General features: G+C 34.6%; 1 non-coding gene across 1 annotated transcript; it reads right to left on the bottom strand.

Annotated features, from left to right (window-relative positions):
* Positions 1-7,548: 7,548 nt before the first annotated feature.
* On the bottom strand, positions 7,549-7,650 carry LOC122112306. Its single transcript, XR_006148196.1, has one exon. It is a non-coding gene; the product is annotated as a U6 spliceosomal RNA (small nuclear RNA).
* Positions 7,651-8,057: the final 407 nt, after the last annotated feature.

The following is an 8,057-nucleotide window of genomic DNA, read 5'->3' as shown; positions in this document are numbered from 1 at the left end:
AGAAATGAAACAATAATGATATGTTATTTGTTTAAATTCTAATGCTTCTCAATTTTACAATTCATGAAATATATTATTAAACTTAGTTGCCCTTTCTTTTCTATAGGTACTGAAATTAAAATTATATATTAAACATTCAATATTAAGAAATCAATAATAAGTAACCTTTTTTAAAAATGATATACTATTAAACTGTGATTTGACGTATGGTTCTAACAAGTTATGAGGTAAAAAAAAAACATTACTAGAATTATTAGTAATATTTTTTAACTTACCAGCTTGTTGTTTACTAATTTTGTCATTTTTTTATTCTTGTTCCAAGTCATCTCTTCACCTTAATTGTGTAATTTTCTATTTTATCTCTATTGCTTTACTGATTGTGCATTTTGTTTTCCCTTTTTAGTGACTGACATGAGGCTGAAAATCTGTATGCTAGTTTATTACTTCCTATGTTAAAGTCAAATTACTGCTCTCCACAACTGTTTTACTCTTCTTAGTATAGTACACTATTTCTCCCACTCACATCTCCTGTATTGCTGCTTGCTATCATGTATTTTATGTTTTTTATTTAAATTCTATTGTCAAGTTAATGTACAGAGGGGTTATATTTACATAAGTAAGATAATGAATTCATTTCTTTTATAACTTGTTATCCCTTCCCCCATTTTTCTCCCTCTTCCTTCCCAATGCCCCTCCCAAGACTATTTCCAACATATTGTCTTGTGAGTATCACTGGTTCATATGTTCCCCCCTTTTGTCCTTTGTCTCACCGTTTTACTTTTTCCCTTTCCCTTAACTAGTTCAGATCAACATATTTACAATACCCAGGGAATCAAAATCAAATACAGTTACTACAGAGGATAAATCATAAGTGTGGAAAACACAAAAGGATAAAAAGAAATCACATAGTACATTTAGAACAGCAACAAGATAGAACATATCTTGGAGATCATTTCCCTTGGAATCACATTACACCTTCATATGTACATAGCTATTGAGCTATTCTTCTTATCTACTAAGATTATCCTTGATGTACACAATAATGCTCCCCTATTACACAGTAATTCCACTTCTTGGCATTTACCCAAGTGACCACAAACAAGGTCACACTAAAGCTACCAGAACAATTATGTTTATCACAGTATTATTTATCATAGCTAGGATATGGAATCAACCCAGATGCTCCTCAGTATATAAATGGATCAAGAGAATGTCACACACACACACACACACATACACACACATACACACACATACACACACATATGGAATACTAAGCTTCCATCAGAAAGAATGATACCACCTCATTTGTAATGATATGGAAGATCTTGGGAAAAAATCATATTAAGTGAAGTAAGCCAGACTTAAAGAAACATAGGTCCCATTGTTTCCCTTATTTGTAATTATTAGTTTACATCTAGGATAATCTCATGTATTTTAATTTGACATTTTGTTCTATGTTGAGCATACAACATTATTGCTACATTGTTTGTTATTATTTCTGCAATCAGGCAGGTATATTTAAAGAATTACGTTCATGACATCCATTACTGAAGGAAGAACATCTAAAAGAGCAGCACCTACTAGGAAGAACAACTCCTACTCATTTAGCTTCATTCCTATGTAAGGCTCGTTTTGTCCTCTGTATCCTCATGTTGTACATTAAAATACTTGGTCATCCTGCATATTTACTATCGTCTACATTGTGACCTAAATGCCCCAGCAATTCCAGTTTGCTTTACTTTTAAATAAATTTCTCTCTTAATGATTGAGGTTGGTGTATGTGTGTGTGTGTGTGTGTGTGTATGTGTGTGTGTGTGTGTACAGCTTTACAAATATCAGAAGACAACATTTTTCTTCATTTAGAATACATCTTTCAGGTCATTGTAAGTTATGCCTAATTGGAGAAATCTCTTGCTATTTTATTTTTATTTTTACTTTTTTTTGGTCCGGTCGTGGAGCCTGAACTCTGGGCCTGGGCGCTGTCCCTCAGCTCTTCAGCTCAAGGCTAGCGCTCTACCACTTGAGCCACAGCGCCACTTCCGGCTTTTTTCTTTTTTCTTATGTGGTGCTGAGGAATCGAACCCAGGGCCTCGAGCATGCAAGGCAAGCGCTCTACCACTGAGCCACCTTCCCAGCCCTCTCTTGCTATTTTAAAGATGAAACAGAAAAATATATTTGTGCATGCACCACAGTTGCTTTATTAGTCTGTCGTTGTACACTTAACATCTATTTATATCTGGGCGGCTGTTGTGAACAATGTGAATAGCAAACAACTACAGATATACTTACGAGTTACCCAGAGAGAAATAATCAAATGATTGTTGTGTCAGATGATATTTCAACTTTGCATTTCTTTAGAAAACTGCAAAGTACTTTCTACAATGAGAATACTAACCTGTATTTTGAACAAGAGTGTAGAAATTTTCCTTTTCTCACACTCTCACCAACATTATTACATTTTGAATTTTTTAAGGGCAGGATTTTACTATGTGCAGAACCCCAGACTGGCCTTAGACTCAAATCCTCTTACTCCAAACTGCTAAATGCTTGGAATTACAAGCCTTTTCCACCACACCTGTTTCGTTTGATTTTTCTGATAAGTTATAATAGTTATGAAGTAGTATCATAGTAACTTTCAATTGCAATTCTCTAATGACTTCTGTTCAGAAAGCATTAACCCAGCATAGAAGTAATATTAAACATTACTTTGTAAAAACACTGACGCTTTTCAGGGCTTTTTGGAAAACATTTCTATTCAGAACTTTTGTCCATTTTTAAACGTTTCTTGTTAATCTCATCTTTAATCTCTCTATATAAAATCAATACTTAATTCAATATAGTAGAAAGGAAAAAATTAAGCAACTCCTAACATTTTTCAATTTTCAATAATATTATATTGTTTAAATTATTTTCTGTTTTCACGTAAGACTATATAAATAAATTTAGTTAGACCTTTTACAAGGCTATATGTATTTTATTTATTTTTCTTTCATGGCTTTTTCCAAAGCCTGTGTGTCTAATATTTCTAGGTTTCTTTCAGTCTCATGTAGTTCAGATTTCAAACTGAAGTATAAATGGAAAGAAGCAAAAAAAAAAAAAAAGAGTTCCTCTCATCTGATGATGCCTCTACAAGAATGAGGAATGAGTTCATTCTTCTAAGGACCTTTGATTGGCTATCAAAAAGAGAATTCATTCCTCTAGGTATTCCCTATTTTTGCAATTTAACTTAAATCATGTAAAACACAATATACTACTCAGAGACTTTTACGTTTTCATCAGTTTTGCACATTTTCATATGGAGTTCACCTCAGTCTCAAACATTCCTTTTCATTATTCTGTCCCTGATGTTTTTATACTGCCAAGACATAATAAAACCAGTTTGATTTACAGCATGAGAATTTATCCACCTGGCTGCCTTTGAAGCAGAGCATGGTCAATAGAGAACATTCCTTCTGGTTTCTCATTACATGTAATGGCTTTTGTAATCCTTATTGCATTCTATTTAATATTCTAAAAAAACTGCCGGCTAGTTTGTGATCATTTGGGTAAATGTCCCAAAGTGGTATTGTTGGATCGTAGAGGAACTCTATGTGTAGTCTTTGGAGGAACCTCCATACTAATTTCCAAAGCTGTCGAACAAGTTTACACACCCAACAATAATGCATTAAGGTTCCCTTCTGTCCACATACCCTCCATCATCTGTTGTTATTAGAGTTCTTGATTATAGCCATTCTAACTTGGTGATATGGTATCTCAATGTTGTTTTGATATGCATTTCTTTTATGGCTAGAGAGGTTGAGCATTTCTTCATGTGTCTATTGACCATCCTCCTTTCCTCTTCAGAGAAGTTTCTCTTTAAGTCTTTAGTTCCCTTATTTATTGGGCAGTTGTTTCTTTGAGAATCTGTCATTGGGGGATTTAATTTTTTTTAGTTCCAGGTATATTTTGGATATGAGACCCTTGTCCATTACCAGCACAACTATGTTTATTGCAGCATTATTTACCATGGCTAAGATATGGAACAAACCCAGATGCCCCTCACTAGATGAAAGAATGAAGAAAATGTGATATATATACACAATGGAATTCTAGGCCTCCATCAGAAAGAATGACATTGTCCCATTTGTTAGGAAATGGAAAGACTTGGAAAAAATTACATTAAGTGAATTAAGCCAGGCCCCAAAAAAACATAGTTCCCATGGTTTCCCTTATTTGCAATAACTAGTATATATCTGAGACAAGCAGAAAAGGTCAGATAAGTTGATGTTAGGTGAAATGAACCCCAAGATAATTATTCAATTTTTTTTGTCTTTATTGCAATTGTTTCAAACACTTATAAGATGATTTCTTTGTTGATTTGTATGTCTGTCACCCATGGTAAAACCCATGTTTTCACTGTATTTGATGTTGGTATAATTTTTGGAGGGGAAGGGAAAAAAACAAATCGTTTAAATAGGGATGCAGGTGGACTCATTGCAATAATAAGATGTACAAGTCCTTATGTCGAAAAACGAACTTTACATCTTTTGCGGGGGGTGGTGGGGGCTCGTGGGATGGGAGGCTGTGGGGGGAGATGGGAAGGTATGGGAACAGGTTGCAAAGAAGGAGGCAACAATGCTTGATAAGAAATATACTCATTATCTTGCCCATGTAATTGTAAGCTCATTCCTAGAAGTTTATTTTAAGTATTTTCCAAGTTTTATTTCTCTTAATTCTTAAGAAAACATTTGCTATAATTCTAATATTATTACCATTTTAGTGTTAGGAAATATTGTAATTATAGGCACTAAGTACATGGCCCAAAGACATATAGTGGGGAAGTGAATGAATCAAAATTTCCAAAAAATAGCAATAAAAAGTAGGTAAAATCCTCTCCATTCCCTTACAGTCTCAATTCAATATTCATGTTGTCCAAGAAATATTAGCAATTATTGCCCACGGTAATTGTTTTCTGTCACATTATGTCTTCAACACAGACTGTGTTGGTAAGTGAGGTCTAAAGAGAGACAAATCTCTTCTGTTCCACAGTTCCAGTATACATTTTAAAAAGTACTAAAAATAGATGGTAGCTGGTGGCTCAAGCCACCATATAATCCTGGCTACAGAAGAAGCTGAGATCTGAGGATTGCGCTTCAAAGCCAGCCCAGGCTGGAAAGTCTATGAGACTCTTATCTCCAATAAACCACTAAGAAAGCAGTAATAGCACTGTGGTTCAAGGAGTAGAGCACTCGCCTTCAGCTGAAAGGCACAAGGACAATGCCCAAGCCCAGAGTTCAAGCCGCATGACCAAAACAAAAACAAAAACAAAAAAAGGACTTACTATCTTTTAAGAATCCAAAAATGAAATAAATTCACATATAATCACTCCAAAATGCTTTAAAAGCAGAAGATGATAAAGAAGCCTCCATGAAGTAAATTTTCTTCTACTTTTTAAATTATTCTGAAAGCCTTGTGCTTCTTGGTCACACCTGTAATCCTGTCTACTCGGGTATCTGCTCAAGAAACTGAGATCCATGGATAACCGTTGGAAGCCAATCAGGACAAAAAATATTCATGAGATTACTTTTTTAAAAAAATTAATGAACTAGCAAAGAGACAGGAATGGAGATGTAGCTTATATAGTAGCTCATCAATCTAAAGAGGAATAGCCTAGCAAGACCTTGATGCACTGAATTCAAACTCTGAGAATGAAAATGCGCAGGCATGCACATACCCAAACACACACACACATTTATTCAAAATATCTTCATATCAGTGTTTTGCATTAATTTCTTTGTTAACGATATTATATGGGTAAAATAGGGGAAATATTCTCTTCCATCCCAGAACATTTTTATGTTTTTTATTGTAAAAGTACTGTACAGACTGGTTACAGTTACATGAAAAAAGTAACGAATACATTTCCTATCAAGCATTGTTACATCCTCCTTTGTTTTCCCCCACCATCCCTTCCCTCCCACCTCCACAAGTACACTGCCCTCCCCCCATCCACCTAAATTGTAAAGTTCATTTTTCAACATACTGTCTTGTGCATCAAATTGTTGCAATGGGTCATACTGTATCCTTACTTAAGAATTTTTTTTCCCCTTTCCATCCCCAAATTAGAGAAGTGTATATACAAGATGGAGGTGCACCCACATCAGATACAGTGAAAACAGGGGTTTAAGTGTGGGGGACGCACATATAAATAAATCACATCGTACATTATAAATATATTAGAAACAACAGAAAGAAATAAAAAAAAAAACACTTGTGTCCCTGTCTTGAGGTTCATTTACCTTAACATCATATTTTCTAGTCATATGCACATGTTTTGACTTTTTCTTTATTTTAATTGTGAAAATACCATACAGAGGAGTTACAATTACATGGAAAAGGTAATGTGTACATTTCTTATCAAGCATTGTTGCCTCCTCCTTTTTTTTGCCTTACCATACCTTCTTTGCTTATCCCAGAGATACACTAGTTATTGCAAATAAGGGATACCATAGGACCTATGTTTCTTTTTTTTATTGTGAAAATACCATACAGAGGGGTTACAATTACATGGGCTAGTTATTGAGTGCATTTCTTTTTTTTATTTTGAGAATACTGACAGAGGATTTACAATTACATGGGCAAGATAACGAGTACATTTCTTATCAAGCATTGTTGCCTCTTCTTTGCTTCCCATTCCCATCCCTTACCATACTCTCCCACTTCCCCCACCTGGTCCGCCTCCCCTTGAAGTATTAAAGTTCATTTTTTGACATAATGACTTGTACATCTCATTGTTGCAATGGTTCCACCTGTATCCCCAGTTAAACGAATTGGTTTTTTTCCTTCCCTTCCACAAATTATACCAACATCAAATGCAGTGAAAGCATGGGTTATACCTTGGGGGAGGGACATACAAAGCAACATAGAAATCGTCTTATAAATATGTTAGAAAAAATTGCATGAAAAGAAAAAACAAAGAACAAAAAAAAATTTCAATATTTATCTTAGGGTTCATTCCCCTAACATCGACTTATCTGACCTTTTCTCCTTGTCTCAGACACATAGTAGTTATTGCAAATAAGGAAAACATGGGATCTATGTTTCTTTGGGCCTGGCTAACTTCACTTCTTTGGGCCTGGCATAATTTACTTAATATAATTTTTTCCAAGTCTTTCCATTTCCTAACAAACTGGGTGATGTCATTCTTTCTGATTGAGGCATAGAATTCCAGTACACACACACACACACACACACACACACACACACACACACACACATTTTCTTGATCCATTCATTTACTGTGGGGCATCGGGTTTGGTTATGTATCTTAGCTATGGTAAATAATGCTGCAAGGAACATAGTTTTGCTCGTAGTTTTAGTATGCTCTTGTTTTTGATCATTTGGGTGAATTCCCAAAATGGGATTGCTGGGTCTTAGGGGCGCTCTCTGTAGTCTTTTGAGGAACCTCCATACTACTTTCCAAAGTCTTCGAACAAGTTTAAACTCCGAACAACAAGGCATTAAGGTTACCTTCTGTCCACATCCCATCAGGAAATCTGTTCTTTTAAAAATCTGGAATGGTTCACGAAGTTGAGTGTCATCCTCAGTCAGGGGCTATTCTTCTCTTTATTGTTCCAATGTTAGTGTATGTGCTAATGAATTGAGCACAGAACAATTTTATATATAAAGTGTAATTGATTTTCTTAAACTAGACAATTCCAAAAAAATTAAATTCAAAAGAATTGTCGTGAAATTTTAGAACCATGTATTTCTTACATAAGAACACATTTAAGAATAAAGTCAAGATTGACATGTCAAAAACAAAATAATTCCAGACATTTGTTGTTCAACGGATGTGTAGGAGGAGGAATTCAATTATTCTGTGCAAGGAACCTGTCATAATGAACACTATAGAAATTGTTAAGGTTTGTTAAAATTTTAATGTTTTAAATATGTTTAATTTTGGGAATGTGCTCATATATGCCAAAATTAAGACTATTTAGCAGGTTGTAAAACTTTTCATTAAAGCATTTAAGATTCATGGTAGCAGTCATATACTACTAAGTATGTACATT

The sequence above is a fragment of the Dipodomys spectabilis genome, unplaced genomic scaffold, assembly GCF_019054845.1.
Source record: "Dipodomys spectabilis isolate Male_0828 unplaced genomic scaffold, ASM1905484v1 ptg000093l, whole genome shotgun sequence".
Lineage (NCBI taxonomy): Eukaryota > Metazoa > Chordata > Mammalia > Rodentia > Heteromyidae > Dipodomys > Dipodomys spectabilis.
This window is presented reverse-complemented; position numbering and strand designations above follow the sequence as displayed.